The following is a 15,526-nucleotide window of genomic DNA, read 5'->3' as shown; positions in this document are numbered from 1 at the left end:
TCCCTGTAGAACAAAAAGGGTGCTGCAAAAATTTGAGAGGAAAGGAAGACTAGTTATTAATTGACAAATTGGTTTCAATTTTTTTTTAAAAAAAGAACAACCATTTTATGGCAAGGATCAATCTTAAGAAGGCATTTGATTCTGTTTCCATTTCTGGATTGAGAAATGTTTTGAATATTTGGAAATATTCAAAAATATTCAGAAATTTATGAGTACATCAATGAAGTTTTGGTGAAAAAAGTTGATGGAAGAAGTCAAAATCAAATGTCGAATGTTCCTAGGCAGCTCATTATCACCTTTACTCTTTATATTACCAATGGCAACTGATAATAGCTTTGAACCAATTAAACTGTGGATGTGGCCAAAAAAGGAGTATAAATTTGTATTTACATGAATGGTTTAAAATTATTTGAAAAACAAAATCTGAACTAGATTCCTTCTTAAAAAGCACAAAAGAATTCAATAAAGGCATTGGAATACTTTTATTAAATTTATGGAGCGGTTTCAGAATGTTTTGAAAGGAAAACTAAATGTTGGAAACATCATTAATGCAATTAACACCTGGGGAGTACCTGATTTTGCTTGTTGGAAGCTGAATGGGAAGGCCACAAATAGCAATTGCATGACCCCAGGACATTGCAGCAATCAGAAATATATGCTAGTTGCCAAACACCTGAATTTTGATCATGTGGTTGTGGGAATGCTGCAGTGTTCATAAGTGCAAGGACTGGTTCTAAGTCATTTTTTCCAGTACCATTGTAACTTTGAATAGTCACTACACAAATGGTTATAAGTCAAGGACTACCAGTACAAAGAAATGCTGTCACATTTTTGCCAATAAACAGGGTCAATTGCAATCTTGTTTTACTCTAGCCAGCCTAATTGGAAATCTATTCATTTTAATTTAAAATCAAGGTGTAGTAGCAGTAGCATTTTCAGGCTGCAAAGCTAAGTACATTTATTTGGAAGGCAATATTACTGAATATACTGTGTAAAAAAGGCAGAGTAATACACTGTCAAAAAACCTTATAACTAATGAAATAAAATAAATCACAACACCATCCTTTTACTGTGTCTTATATATTACAATAGGAAATAGAGAATTAAATATCAGGTCGCATTCCAACTTGGTGCATGACTGAAGGCAGGGCCAAAATGAAAAATGTTTATAAATCAGATTTTGCTTAAAATCTTAATCCTCATTTCAAGTGTATCGTGATTTCAGCAACTACTTACTACAGTATCTCATCTATTATTCCTTTTGCTTTGATGTTTTATGTCTTTTTTTGAAAAATTACAAAACATTATTTGAGACAGACATAATATTATTTTACAATGTGCAAAAATCAATTAATGCCACTGACTGTAACTGGTGTTTCATGTGTGATGAATAGGAAATATAGATAGAGTTTTGATTTATACTGCTGTCCTAATGACTTTTAAATATGTAGGATGAATTAGTTAAGAGAACCAATTCTTCATTACTTCACCAGCATTCTGTGTCAGTTTAAGTTGAAATTAATCATAGGTAAATGTTTTAACCAGTTTAATTCTGAATGTTACAAAAAATGATTTTGGGAAGCTATATAAGATTATTTCTAGCATATTAAAAATATTTTTGCATATAATGACATTGTGTGCTTCCTTGCTTGAATATATGAAAAATGTCATTTGCTGTTTAACAAACATTCATTTTGATGGCTATGTCTTTTCTACTACCGGTATTAGTACATTAAAACATTAAAAGCTGCATAATAATTAAATACATCCATTCTTCACTACAAAAGTGACTTCTATTTAAAAATTGCAATTTCAACATGATAGAATTTGAAAAGAATTAGTTGCATAGCAGTTTAGATTCTGTCCTATCAATATAGGCATTGTAATAAATAATAGTTTCCTGCCATTACCTAGCCTAGTAAGATAACTTCCAAATATATGTAATTGGTTATTTCTGAATATAATGAAACAGAAATAAAATCTTACCTTCTATCATAATGTGGTTTGCAAGAGAATTAAAAATTCCAGTACAACAGATTTCAGGCTTTATAGGGAATAAAATTTCCATAGACAGAAAAAAAAATTAACTCCATAATGAATGCCTATGTTTTGATTACAGAAATTACTGGGTTCAATTCCTGGCATTTCTATGTAGAGTTGAAAACATCTTCCTGAAATCCTGAAAAGTTGCTACTATTCAATGTGGACAGTCCAGAGCTCGCTGGATTTAAGTATTAAGTAGTTTCCCATTATCCCTCTGATTGTAGTTACTATAAATAAACATTATTATCAGACATACTAATAAGAGATACTGTATTTTTCGGAGTATAAGATGCACCAAGATTTTGAAGAGGCAAATTTAAAAAAAAAAGCTTTTGCATTCTGCAAACCTCCCAAAAATGGCCCGTTTTTTGCGAAAATGGTCCTTTTTGTCAAAAAAAGGGGCATGCATAGCTTTTAGGAGGCTTATAGAGTGTTCCTGGGGCTGGGGGGCAAAAACGGCCTCTTTTTCACTCATTTTTGCCTTCCCCTGCCCCCAGGAGCACCCTGGAAGCCTCTTAAAGGCGTTGCATGGCCATTTTGGTGAAGGGGCGGGGTTTCAGGAGGCCAAATATGCTGTATTCAGTGTATAAGACGCATCCAGATTTTCAGCCTCTTTTTTGAGGGAAAAAGGTGCGTCTTATACTCCAAAAAATACAGTATTTCAGTGACTTTAAAATAATGCTAAATTATATTACTGCTTGGCTGCAATAATTGGAAAAACTATTTACTCTTGGCTGTCATCTAGTGCAACACCAATATGATAACCCTGATATGTGAGCTCTTTATTGCTTCATCAGCAGACGTTTGGGTTACTCATATGATTGATATGTAATTTTATTCAGTGAAAGTTCCATCTTTATTTCTGATATCTTTGAAAGCAGGTATGGTTTCAACTTGTCCAGTATTTTCTAGTCCCTTTTGTTAGGTTCCAAAAGACTTATAAAGCAATAAAAACATAAAACAATTTCCCAATATCAGTGTCACTCATTAGATGAATTTAAACTAAGAGTCTAATTATATAATTTATCAATAGAAGTGGTATGGTTGCCTAGCATTTTTTGAATATATATTTTAAAGGTGGCCGGTGTAATAGAAGGCCATAATAGCTATCCTAGTTTGATAGGCCTGTAGGGTGTTATAAATTGTAGGATTAACAGCTGTTATAACAGATGTTAAGCTTGCCACTAATTTTAAGAGTTAACTAAAAATATTTCCTTTCACATGATTAAATATGTAAGCCTCATACCATTGAATTAACTTTTCTACTTCTGCCACAGTTAGTCCTCAACTTACAACAGCTCATTTAGTGACTGTTTGAAGTTACAATGGCACTGAAAAAAGTCACTTATGACCGTTTTTCACACAACCGTTGCAGCATCCCCATGATCACATGATCTCAATTCAGATGTTTGGCAACTGGTGCATATTTATGATGGTTAGTGTCCCGGGGTCGTTTTGCAATCTTTTGACAAGGAAAGTCAATCAGGGAAGCCAGATTCACTTAACAACTGGGTTACTAATAATAACTGCACTGATTCACTTAGCAACCATGGCAAAAAAATCATAAAATGTGGCAAAACTCACTTAACAAATGTCAACAACAGAAATTTTGGGCCCAATTGTGGTCATAAGTCGAGGGCTATCTGTGTTTTCCTTTCCCATGATCAATGAACACCAGAGTATCTTCTCCTTTTATCTTCAAATCTTTCCATTTTTCTTTGGCTATTTTTCAGATCTATTTAACAAAGCACATATGCTTTGTTTTTTTTTCAATCAATCTGTATAGAAATGCAGTTAATTCTTAGTATTTAACAGTGTTAGATAGGAGAGAAAACAAGATGAACTATCTTTTTTAAAAGCACCAGAAATTTTCTAGAAAAAGTAAAAGTGTGGGGCAGCTACTCCACTCTTAGAAGCATTTTTGCAAAAGAAGTCAAAGGAGAAATAGTTGAGAGCAAGGATGCTAAGTCAGTGCTTTGTATCATTCGTAGAAACCCCATTATGAACATCAAGCCTCGGTCATTTTATGAGAGCACCCACACATGTATTTCAGATTCCAAGGGTGCCCACTATTCAAAATTGGGTAAGATTTCTTTATTTAATATGATAGGCAAGAGCTCTCTAGAATGAAACACAGCACTTTCTTAGTCCCAGTTGATGAGATTGGGACTGAAGCTTGCAAATTGCTTGGCCTACTTCTAGCTCCTCACTTTCCCCAAATTTTAGGTGATTTATATTTGGTTGCACTGATTTATTAAGGCATATAAAGTAATAAACTAAAAGATTTATATTGAGTTATTTGCTCAGCAGAAAACAGTATATGTTGCACTTCTTGAAGCTTTCAGATTAGAACTGAAACATGGGCATTTTTGCATGTCTTGCTATAGGAGAGCATATCAGCCAGAGCCAGTGAGCCCATCTGAACATTCACAGTGAAGATGTGTGGTGGCCCATTCAATGTGACAAAGGTAAGCCACCTTTGTAACCCATCTAGGTCATGTGTGATTAATGCTAAAGGAAATGAGGTCATCCTCCATGGAAGATGTCTTTGTAAAATTTGTATTGATGCAACTAAAAGTTGAGTTTCACATAGAAAGGCAATCACATAGATGGGCAATCGGAGAATATCATGAAGCCCTCAAGAATTTTTTTATGGTTCTGCAAACTCTGTACAGGAACCAAAAATTGGCAGTAATCCTTGCCATCTTAATTTAAAAATGGTCTAAGCCCATGATGGCGAACCTATGGCATATGTGTTTTGGTTTTTGGTGCACCAGCTGGTCTTTGTGCATGCCAGAAACCTGAAGACCAGCTGGCCAGTGTAAATGCGCATGCTGGCCAGTTGGTCTTCGGGTTTCCGGTGTGCACAAAGACCAGCTTCCGGCACGCATGCGTGTCCCAGAAACCCGAAGAGCAGCTGGCCAGCGACACTGATTTCCGGTGCTCGCACATATGCACATGCATACGCTCCATTTTGGACACTTGGTGCTGAAAAGGTTCTCCATCAGTGGTTTACACTCTAAAATAGGCTTTAGATAGCTTAAAAGACATAGCAAAATAAATCCACATTCAAGACAGAAATTAAATATCTGGCCTCCACTTATGCATCTGTGAAATGGATCTTGTGCACTTTATATAATTTGCCCCATCCATTGTGCCTCAACCATCCTAAAACTCATAAATGCATTCCCCAGCCACCGAAAGATGCTCCATGGGCATCTTAACTCAAACCTACGCTCTCTATAGGTTTTAAGACTTCTCCTCTGAAATTCAGAATAGCTCAGTTTTACCAATAAAGATTTTTTGGTTGTGTGTGATGTACTACCACTATAACAAAAACTCTCTCTGGGACATCTAAAAATGGATTTATATCTTCTTTCCCACACCCATAGTTAAACTACAAGTCCTTTATATACAATGCACATTTGTAAAAGAAAATGATACAGGAGTCTGTTGTTTCTGCCACTTAACACAGGATACTGCCAGCCAAATTACAATCTTAGCATAATCAAATCCTGACAGTAACAAGGAAGTCTTCCCAAGCAAGGATAAGCTTGTCTTCTAATTTGACCAACCAGTGGTCAAGTAAAAAAAATTCACAAAGACCGCCAGTGTGCCCTTAGTATTCCACCAAACCCACTGATATAAGCTTTCCTAGGAGGAGCCAAGCTTGCCAGCCAACTGTTCCAAATCCCCCACCATCCTGAAGACTAAGTGATCAGAGAATCCACCAAAAGGGCAAGTGAGTGGACATTTCATATTATGGCAGTGGATAGTATTCTTAAAAATGATGCACGCTTTAAATTTTCAACTCCAAACTGAATCAGATTTGCATAGAACAGGTTACTAACAACTTAGCCACAGAGCAGACATAATAGTATGTTTACACGGTGATTCAGTATCTTGGTCATTTTAAACTTCAACGAGTTGATTTTTATTTTTGCCCACCATGTTGTATGAACCCACCCATTCTGGCATATAAAATATGATTTAGGGATTAGTATATTGGACTAATAAGGAACACGATGGCTCAGTGGCTAAGACACTAAGCTTGTTGATCAGAAAGATCAGCAGTTTGGTGGTTCGAATCCCTAGTGCCGCGTAACGGAGTGAGCTCCCATTACTTGCCCCAGCTTCTGCCAACCTAGCAGTTCGAAAGCATGTAAAAATGCAAGTAGGAACCACCTTTGGTGGGAAGATAACAGAATTCTGTGCGCCTTTGACATTTAGTCAAATGTCAGAACCACGGAAATGTCTTGAATCTTTGGCTTTGAAACGGAGATGAGCACCGTCCCCTAGAGTCGGGAACAACTACCACATATGTGTGAGGGAAACCTTTATCTTTACCTTTTATATTGGACTAACCCAAAGTTGTGTTTACCTTATAAACCTTTAAGAATCATGTCATGGCTTACACAGGCTGTGTGAAAACAGCTTGCTCACTATTACTGTTTTTATTCTGATTGTCATCCTGCTTATTTCACTGTTTTTAATGTCCTCATCAAGATAAGAAGATACTTGATAGGAAATATATAACAACTGTTTTCATCTCGCTATAGTGAAGTGTGATATTGGGTTTGCTAATAGATTTAAACAGTTTAAATGTTTTAGAGAGAAATTGAATATATCCAATAATGCAATGTTCAAATAGAAGAATTTTGCATCTACTTTGTTTCTTAAATACCTGGTTCTAGGACATACAAATGGAAATTACAATGAAGCATTTTGAATAGGAAGAAGCTAAAAGCTGTTTTCCCATTACTGCAAAACTTTGCCCTTCCAATTGTTTCTCCATAGTTGTTAGAAAAACAGTTCAAGAACAGCCAGTAACCATTCCACTGAGCTTATTCATAATCAATCACCTGGCAAATTGCAATTCACTACAAAACTTGGTGACTAAAATGAAATTATTTACAGCACCAGCTGCTGCTTGTCAAAACATTGTGAATGCCTTTTATTTAGTTCAATGACTGGACTGCGGGACAGGTAGGATTTAGATCTCCTACTGTTACAGTTAGCCTTCATGCAGTGCCCAGACTTAATATTCTGTTTTTCTTTTAAATAAAATAAAATAAAAATAATACCATTGATTTCTAGATATGTTTTCTAAACAATATGTTAATGCAGGGCCCCGGAGCCGGATCCAGCCTCGGGGGTGCTTAAATCTGGCTTGCGGGGCCACCTTGGAAACAGAGAAGGACTGGTCCGCAATGCCTCTGCCAGCAAAAATGTAGCTTGGGAGGGCTGTGTGCCTCCCTGGCAGAGGGTTGCAGGAGGCCATTGCAGCTGAAAATGGAGATCGGGAGCCCTTTTTCTCTGGCAGTGTACTTAGGCCACCACAGGCACCGCCGACACTAATGACATTGAGCTGGACACACCCATCCTGGCCCCCCAAGATCAAACACAACTCTGATGTGGCCCTCAATGAAATCGAGTTTAACACCCCTGTGCTAATGGGTAGTTTAATTTTTAATTTGTTTTGAAGCATGGTTTTACCATATATATATATGTGCTACTGATGTCCTGGTTTTTCCAGGAGTCTCCCTCACCCTTCTTTAGTGCACGCGCATACACACACACACCTTATATGGGACCTCTTTGATTAATGACCCACAATTCTCCCTTAATGTGGCAACCATGTAGCCAGAATTATAACCCCTAAATAACACAATTGTGACATCTTGCTTCACAATTGTTTAGCAATGGAAATTTTAATTTCTAATTCTAAATTTTTCCCGTTGTGATGATAAGTTGAAGATTACCTAAACTCAGCTGTTTATTTTGCATAATTCTGCTTTCCCCTTTCTGAGTTAAATTACTGCATTTTTCATTGTTAGAAGGCGTTCTCTCTGTAATTTTTTTTTGTAACTGTCAGAGCTCCAATAAATGCAGCTTGCTCTGTTACCTTCAATACCATAACTTCTTTGCCCAAGGACAATAATTGATATCAATTACAGATTATGTCTATAAACTTAGAATTGGTTTGTTTACTTTCTGGGGCCTTGAGTGTCTGATCCTCTGGGTCTGAGTGGCATGGATTACATGTGTAGCCTGAGTATTTTCAAGGGACATAAATTACAGCAATTAAAGTGAGCCAGAGCGGGGGAGGGAGAGAAAAATGCATTATTAATTCGCCTAGTCATTAATAGCTGCAAACAGCCTACAAGAGATATAATGTCAATATCCAAGCACCCAAAGTATAAGTATAATCTTTATTGTCATTGTACTTAAATACAATGAAATTGGTTGATGGAGTATGATGGAGTGTGTGGCATAATCTTTGATGGCATTCACAGTCTCAAATCACCAAAGATACAGGCAATGACACACAACACTGTGGACTCTGCAGATGGCATTAAACCTGATCCCACATAGTAACAATGTGTTCAATTGGAATTTATTTTAAAAGAACAATTATTTTTAAATAACTAATGCAGGGAATGGGACAGCATAATTGATGACCTCTTCAGGATTGTCCATGATTAAATATGGAGAGGTATAGATGCTATAATGGACTGAGAATAACTTTGAAAGACGGGGAGGTTTTGCAACTTAGGCGGTAGTCCCTCAAGAGATAGTTTAGTACAGAGAAGGAATGGGAGGGGAGAAAGCATCTCACAAAGGACCCTCCCTAGTTTTGCTGGAAAATAAAAGTAAGGGAGGAGAGAAGTAGAAGCTTTCAAACTTGTAAGAGTCTGTTACTGTAACATTATAGTATAAGTAGTGTTAATACTCATGCTTTTGGTTCTTGGGAGTACCTTGAAGGACTAACAGATGCTTATGAAAATAACCAACCACATGCTCTGCCAAATGCAAACAGGAAAGGAATATTTGTCTCCACCATCTTTACAGTGACTTAAAACACTACAGAGTTTTAATATCCCCTACAGATTGCAGAATCAATGTCATTTTTCCTATATTGAGAAAATCTCAATACACCAGATGTCCAGTTTAAGTGCTTGTGCCAAAATAAATTGTGTATAATGATGTGCCCAGGGTTTTTTACATGAATTTCAGACTAGTAGAAATTAATGCAGTATATTACTGTGTTTCCCCAAAAATAAGATAGGGTCTTACTTTCTTTTGACCCCGAAAATAAGTGCTTGTCCTTATTTTAGGGGAGGTCTTATTATTTTTGAGGTGCAGAAGGCGGTCACCTCATGGAAGTTGCTATGTTGCACTATTTTCAAGGAGGACTTATTTTCGGGGAGGACTTATTTTAGCACATGCGCTCAAAAGCCCAATTGGGCTTATTATCCGGGGAGGTCTTATTTTCTGAGAAACAGGGTATGTGTCTTGCAAACGTGGGCGCAGGAGACTTCTCGGACCTGAAACTTTACGGATATTATTGAGAAGGTAGTGTCAAATTGGCATAAGAGTTTTGTGAGTCTTGCTTTTGAAACTTTTAAATTTTTTCTTTTGAAGCATAACACAAAACAAGAATCATGAGTAACAGCAATCCTTCCTTCATCTGGAAAAATAGACAGAGATCTTATCCCAGTTCAGAATTATAAAGTAGAAGTAGAAAGTAGTTGTTCTAAAGTAATACAATGCAATACAATAGCAGAGTTGGAAGGGACCTTGGAGGTCTTCTAGTCCAACCCCCTACCTAGGCAGGAAACCCTATCCCATTTCAGTTAAATTGCTATCCAAAATCTTCTTAAAGACTTCCAGTGTTGGGGCATTCACAACTTCTGGAGGCAAGCTGTTCCACTGATTCAGTGTTCTAACTGTCAGGAAATTTCTCCTCAGATCTAAGTTGCTTCTCTCCTTGATTAGTTTCCACCCATTGCTTCTTGTTCTACCCTCAGGTGCCTTGGAAAATAGTTTGACTCCCTCTTCTTTGTGGCAACCCCTGAGATATTGGAACACTGCTATTATGTCTCCCCTAGTCCTTCTTGCGATTAAACTAGACATACCCAGTTCCTGCAACTGTTCTTCATACGTTTTAGTTTTCAGTCCCCTAATCATCTTTGTTGCTCTTCTCTGCACTCTTTCTAGAGTCTCCACATCTTTTCTACATCGTGGTGACCAAAACTGAATGCAGTATTCCAAGTGTGGCTTTACCAAGGCATTATAAAGTGGTATTAACACTTCATGTGATCTTGATTCTATTCCTCTGTTTATGCAGCCTAGAACTGTGTTGGCTTTTTTGGCAGCTGCTGCACACTGCTGGCTCATATTTAAATGGTTGTCCACTAGGACTCCAAGATCCCTTTCACAGTTACTACTGTTGAGCAAGGTACCACCTATACTATACCTATGCATTTTGTTTTTGTTGCCTAAATGTAGAACCTTACTCTTTTCACCATTGAAATTCATTTTATTAGATAGTGCCCACGTTCACGTTTGTCAAGATCCTTCTGTATCTTTAACCTATCTTCTGGAGTGTTGGCTATTCCTGCCAGCTTGGTGTCATCTTCAAATTTGATGAGTTCCCCATTTATTCCCTTATCCAAATCATTGATGAAGATGTTGAAGAGTACTGGGCCCAAAACAGAGCCTTGGGGTACTCCACTGCATACTTCCCTCCATGAAGATGCAATTCCATTGAGGACTACACGTTGAGTGCGGTTGGTCAGCCAGTTACAAATCCATCTGGTGGTGATTCTGTCTAACCCACATTCTTCTACTTTATCTAGTATTAGGTTATGGTCTACCTTATCAAATGCCTTACTGAAGTCCAAGTAAACTATATCAACGGCATTCCTCTGGTCCACTAATTTTTTCACATTATCAAAGAATGCAATAAGATTAGTCTGGCATGATCTGTTTTTGACAAACCCATGTTGGCTTTTGGCAAGTAGAAGTAGTGGTTTTTTGTTCTAAATCTCTGTGCATAACAAACTTCAAGAGTTCTTTTGTAGACTATCCTCCCTTCCATAAATAACCTTATTCAATGTATTTTGCAGATCAGAAGAGCTCTGTCAATTCAGAAATCCATTAGTATTTATGTGTAGCTACTCCATAGCTGAAATCAGGCATACTATCTGTGTCCAGAATTCTTATTATCATTACATATTTTAATAGTGTCCCAAACCGTAACTATTTAATCGTATCCTATTATTCAGTTGCAACCCAGAACAAGGAACAGCTGGTCTTATTCACACATCCTCACTTTCTGAAGTATCCTATGAATGTTTTTATTCAAGATTTACAAAGCGAGATAATTTATTTCTGGCTCAAGCTAAGACCTTAGGAACAGTTTATTTATGTCTATATTTCAATACTGATAGTTTATCTTCTGTACTGAATTATTAAACATCCTGGACTGAATTATTATTAAATTATTATGAAACATACTCCATGATTGCGATTTAAATGGTCTCTAATTTCTGTAGCTGTTCTAAAGTTAAATGAAGTAGTTGCAATTCACAATCTTATATAAAGAATCCTTTGATTTTTCTGTAACACATGGTAGCAAAACATGCTTAGAATTGTATTAGGGAAAAGTAAACCATGATAATTGGAAACCGCAAACAAAATAAATCTGCATCAATATGTTTATTGTTAAGGAAATCTCCTTCTAGCTTCCTGGTATTTCAGCCTACCAGTGGAAAGTAAAACAAAGAAAAAGAATGTTATCTGTCAGTTATATTTTGATAAGAATCTGTTTGAGAATATGATGCATAAAAGGTGAATTCAGAGAGTTGGAATTATGAAGATTTTCTGCAGTCTTCTGGCATTTGATATATTGCCACTTTTGCCTGTGGTGCAATATTCTACCAGGCTTGATCCACAGAAAGAATAAATAAAACGCAGAACAATAAGACAAAAAGACCAATCTACCTAGCACTTGTAATTCAGCTCTATCTGAATAGAGATCCCTATAACCTATGTGAAATTTTTGATCTTCTTCGAGGTTCAGCCTGGGTTATTGCCAGACTTCACTGCAGCACAGCAATAAATCTCAACTCTCTAGACATTTTATTCTATTTTCAGGAACTTGTGTACGGCACAAGCTCAGAGATACAATATGGGGTAGATAAATAGTTTGATAGCAAAATGTATACTATAAACAGTATTTAGTTTTCATTTCATTAGGAAAAATGCTATGAAAGAACAGAAAATATGGGCATCCAGAAGGAGCCAGGATTATGTCAGTTGCACAAATTATGTACGTACTTTCAACAGTTGTCCCATGATACCAATAGCAAGCATTATTTGTATTATTTGTCCAATGATATAATTTGCCTCATTGTCCCTTGGCTCCCCTGAGGACATGCATAATAGATAATATTAAGAAAATATCATCTCCAAACAAAAAAAAATCTACTGTAAAATGGAAAACTGATAATCAAGAATAGATACAGATGTTAAGAGTGTGCAAACGGTGTCCAATTTAAAACCACAAATCAATTCAGAAAATCAATTATTTTTATCCAGTTCAGTCCATATGACCAAACTGATTTGGATCAAAAGTCTGAATCTGACGTTATTTGATTATATTTTAAGTATTAAAATGCACATGTGAAGAAAGCACTTGGAACTGAATATTTCAACATGCCTAACATTTGATGACCTATAAAACTTGAGTCATAGCTTAACTTTAAAATGAGAAATTCTTCCTGTTGATTACAAAATACATAGCTAATTCAGTTTCTGCGAATCAGTATCTCTTCTACCTACAGATTTTCCAACTTTCCTGGTTTTTGTTGTTTAGAGATGTCAAGAATTCAGCTCTAGTAGCAAAGATCCTTCCCAGTTTTCCCTCTGTTGTATCCTGTTTTCCCTTTAAGTATAGCTATGTGGATGTGGGAAAAATCATTTCATATCATTAATCATAGCTTTTATTTATTATTATGTGTAACTTAGTTACTTGTAACATAAACTAGTCAAACAAGCCAATTTTATAAACTATAGCTTTGTATTAATTTTTCTTCTCTAAACTTTGTTAAGGTTAAGCACAATTTATGTAAGATGAATTAGCAGAGAAATGTATGGATATACATTCTGTTCTCTTGAACAGTAGCAAAGAAATTCCAAAGTTCCTTATACTGTAGCTATAACAGAAAAGGTAGTTCCTTGTGCATATTTTCCAATTATAAATTGGAATCCTTTTTTATTTTAAAAAATATTGCTTTAAAAACTTTATTTAAAAACAAACAAACAGAAGAAATAGTCAAGTAGAACAATATAAAATAATACAAAAAGCAAATATGAGGTTGATTAGAAAGTAAATAAATGCTGGCTAGTGATCCCATGTCGGATTAGATCTCTTTATACAGCTGCAGGGTTGTTAATTCCAGAATAGTCCAAAGTCTACGAAGGGGAGCTGTTGGCCTCCTGAAATAACAGCTGGGGCATTTTAGGGCCAATTTAACCAACACATATGGCGATCAATGGGTCAGAGTGGTGAAAGATGAAAGAGCAAAAATGCAGCTGCTAGCCTGACTGACAGAGAGAGAAAAGAAATGCTCCCATCTGTGTAAGGCCTTTCTTCATTCTAAAATTAGGAAGAAGTAGGGCTAGAAGTAGAGTACCACAAGTATAATTAGGGGCATGAGTGTATATATGTGTGTGCATGTAGACACAAACACACACACATATACAGTATATATACACACACACACACACACATAAATGCTTAGATGCCTTAGACTCAGGGGTGGGTTCTGGCCAGCTTTATTGCTGGTTTGCTCGTGTGTGCATTTTGTGTGTTCACATGTGCTGGATGCACGCTGCGCATGCATGCACAGTTCAATTAAAATTGTTCTGCGCATGTGCAGAATTCAAAAACAAGATGGAGAACTAATTCAGGGGCATGGCAGGCCTGGGTCACTGCTGGTTCCAATGACCCAGGCCACCATACCACTTACTGGTTTGGTCGAACCGGGCCGAACCGATAGGAACCCACCCCAAAGAGGTTTTTTGTACTGAGACTCTCATCAAATCCCATGAACCCATAGGCCACCTCTGTTCTCAATAGTATTCACTTTTTTGACCTTGATTTCTTTTTCGAGACCCTATTTACAATCCTATGAATGCTAAACCAAAATGCTATCTCCATTGAATAGGTCCAAAACTTCTAAGACAAAGTGCCTTTTGATGTATTATACCTCAATACACAGAGGCTGAAAATCTACATCTTCTGGGGTATCCAGTGTACCTAAAAATAATTTCATTTTAAGATAACAGAATACTAATTTAACATTTTTTTAAGGTTCTAACCCATTGATTTATTAAAACAAGACATTATGGCTCATTATTCTAAATTACCTGCAAATTAACCATTATCTATCTTAATACAACTTTTCAACTGCAAATAAAAATTAACTGTAGATTTAAAACTTCAAAGACTTTTTTAAAACATGAATAATTACACAGGAAGCTAATGAATCAGCTCAATTGTACATTCAGAAAATATAATTGATTAAGAATGAGATGATTTAAAGTATAATTGTCCTTTTGCCCATTAACTAAAAAAATGTTTGCCATTATATTGATCCTCAAATGTTGCAGCTGAAAATAATGGATCTGTTGTGTCAAAGAGTACATTTTTCTCCGTTTTGAATTTGCTTCCAAATTATTAATTTTGTTTGCCTGATATAGGGTTTGGGTAAAAAAATGTTATTTTTCCCATTTTTATTACAACTTAATATTTTTATCCTAGTTAATCTGGATTGAATAATCATTCAATCCAGATTAACTAGGATAAAAATATTAAGTTGAAATTGAATAATCATTCAATCCATTAAAAGTTTAGCCAACTACTAAATTATAATTTAAAATGTTCATATTAACAAAATCAAAGTATGTGTTTGAGAGATACTGAGCTTGTCAATCAGAAAGGTCAGCAGTTCAGCAGTTCGAATCCCTAGCACCATGTAACGGAGTGACCTCCTGTTACTTGTCCCAGCTTCTGCCAACCTAGCAGTTCGAAATCATTTAAAAATGCAAGTAGAAAAATAGGGGCCACCTTTGGTGGGAAGGTGACAGCGTTCCATGAGCCTTCGGCATTTAGTCATGCCGGCCAGATGATCACATCTTCGGACAGCACTGGCTCTTCAGCTTTGAAACGGAGATGAGCACTGCCCCATAGAGTCGGGAACTACTAGCACATATGTGTGAGAACAATCTTTACCTTTACCTTATAGTCTGCTACCACTGATTAAGTTGGTTCACTCATACCTACTCATGTGTCATGTACTAAACAATTTTTACATTTCCAGATTTAAATTTGTGACATCTGCAGTACTACCCTTCTAGGTAAGGACAGTTTTTCCACTGACCACATTGAAATTGGTAAATTTGACATTCCTGATAGGACGGTGGCTGTTAGGCTCTATCTAAATTTGAAAGTATGACATTCCTAGCAGAGTGATACATGTGTGAACAGTTATGTAAATATATCTGTGTAATATGTTCATAGCAGAATTTGAGTCTTGGGGATTCAGAGCTTATTGTATTAGAAACATCACAAAAAAACTACAATTCAAAATTATAAAAGTGAGATTAAATCAGAATCATAAAAATATTGTGA

The 15,526-nt window shown here is 36.2% G+C and overlaps 1 protein-coding gene across 4 annotated transcripts in view; it reads left to right on the top strand.

Moving 5' to 3' along the window:
• SULF2 (sulfatase 2) overlaps positions 1–15,526 on the top strand; it is a 275,220-nt gene that overhangs the window by 91,646 nt on the left and 168,048 nt on the right. For 2 of the 4 annotated variants that reach the window (XM_087720442.1, XM_087720444.1), the window contains exon 3: positions 4,431–4,511. The exons of the other annotated variants lie outside the window; for them this stretch is intronic. The gene's annotated coding sequence lies outside the window, so the exon portion shown is untranslated. The remainder of the gene's footprint in view (positions 1–4,430; positions 4,512–15,526) is intronic. 4 annotated transcript variants of the gene reach the window in all.

The sequence above is a fragment of the Thamnophis sirtalis genome, unplaced genomic scaffold (assembly GCF_051295495.1).
Source record: "Thamnophis sirtalis isolate CommonGarterSnake01/CBP01778 unplaced genomic scaffold, rThaSir2_p1.2 scaffold_7, whole genome shotgun sequence".
Classification (NCBI taxonomy): domain Eukaryota; kingdom Metazoa; phylum Chordata; class Lepidosauria; order Squamata; family Natricidae; genus Thamnophis; species Thamnophis sirtalis.
Note: the sequence above shows the minus strand (reverse complement) of the source record. Positions and strands in the feature narration are given on the sequence as shown.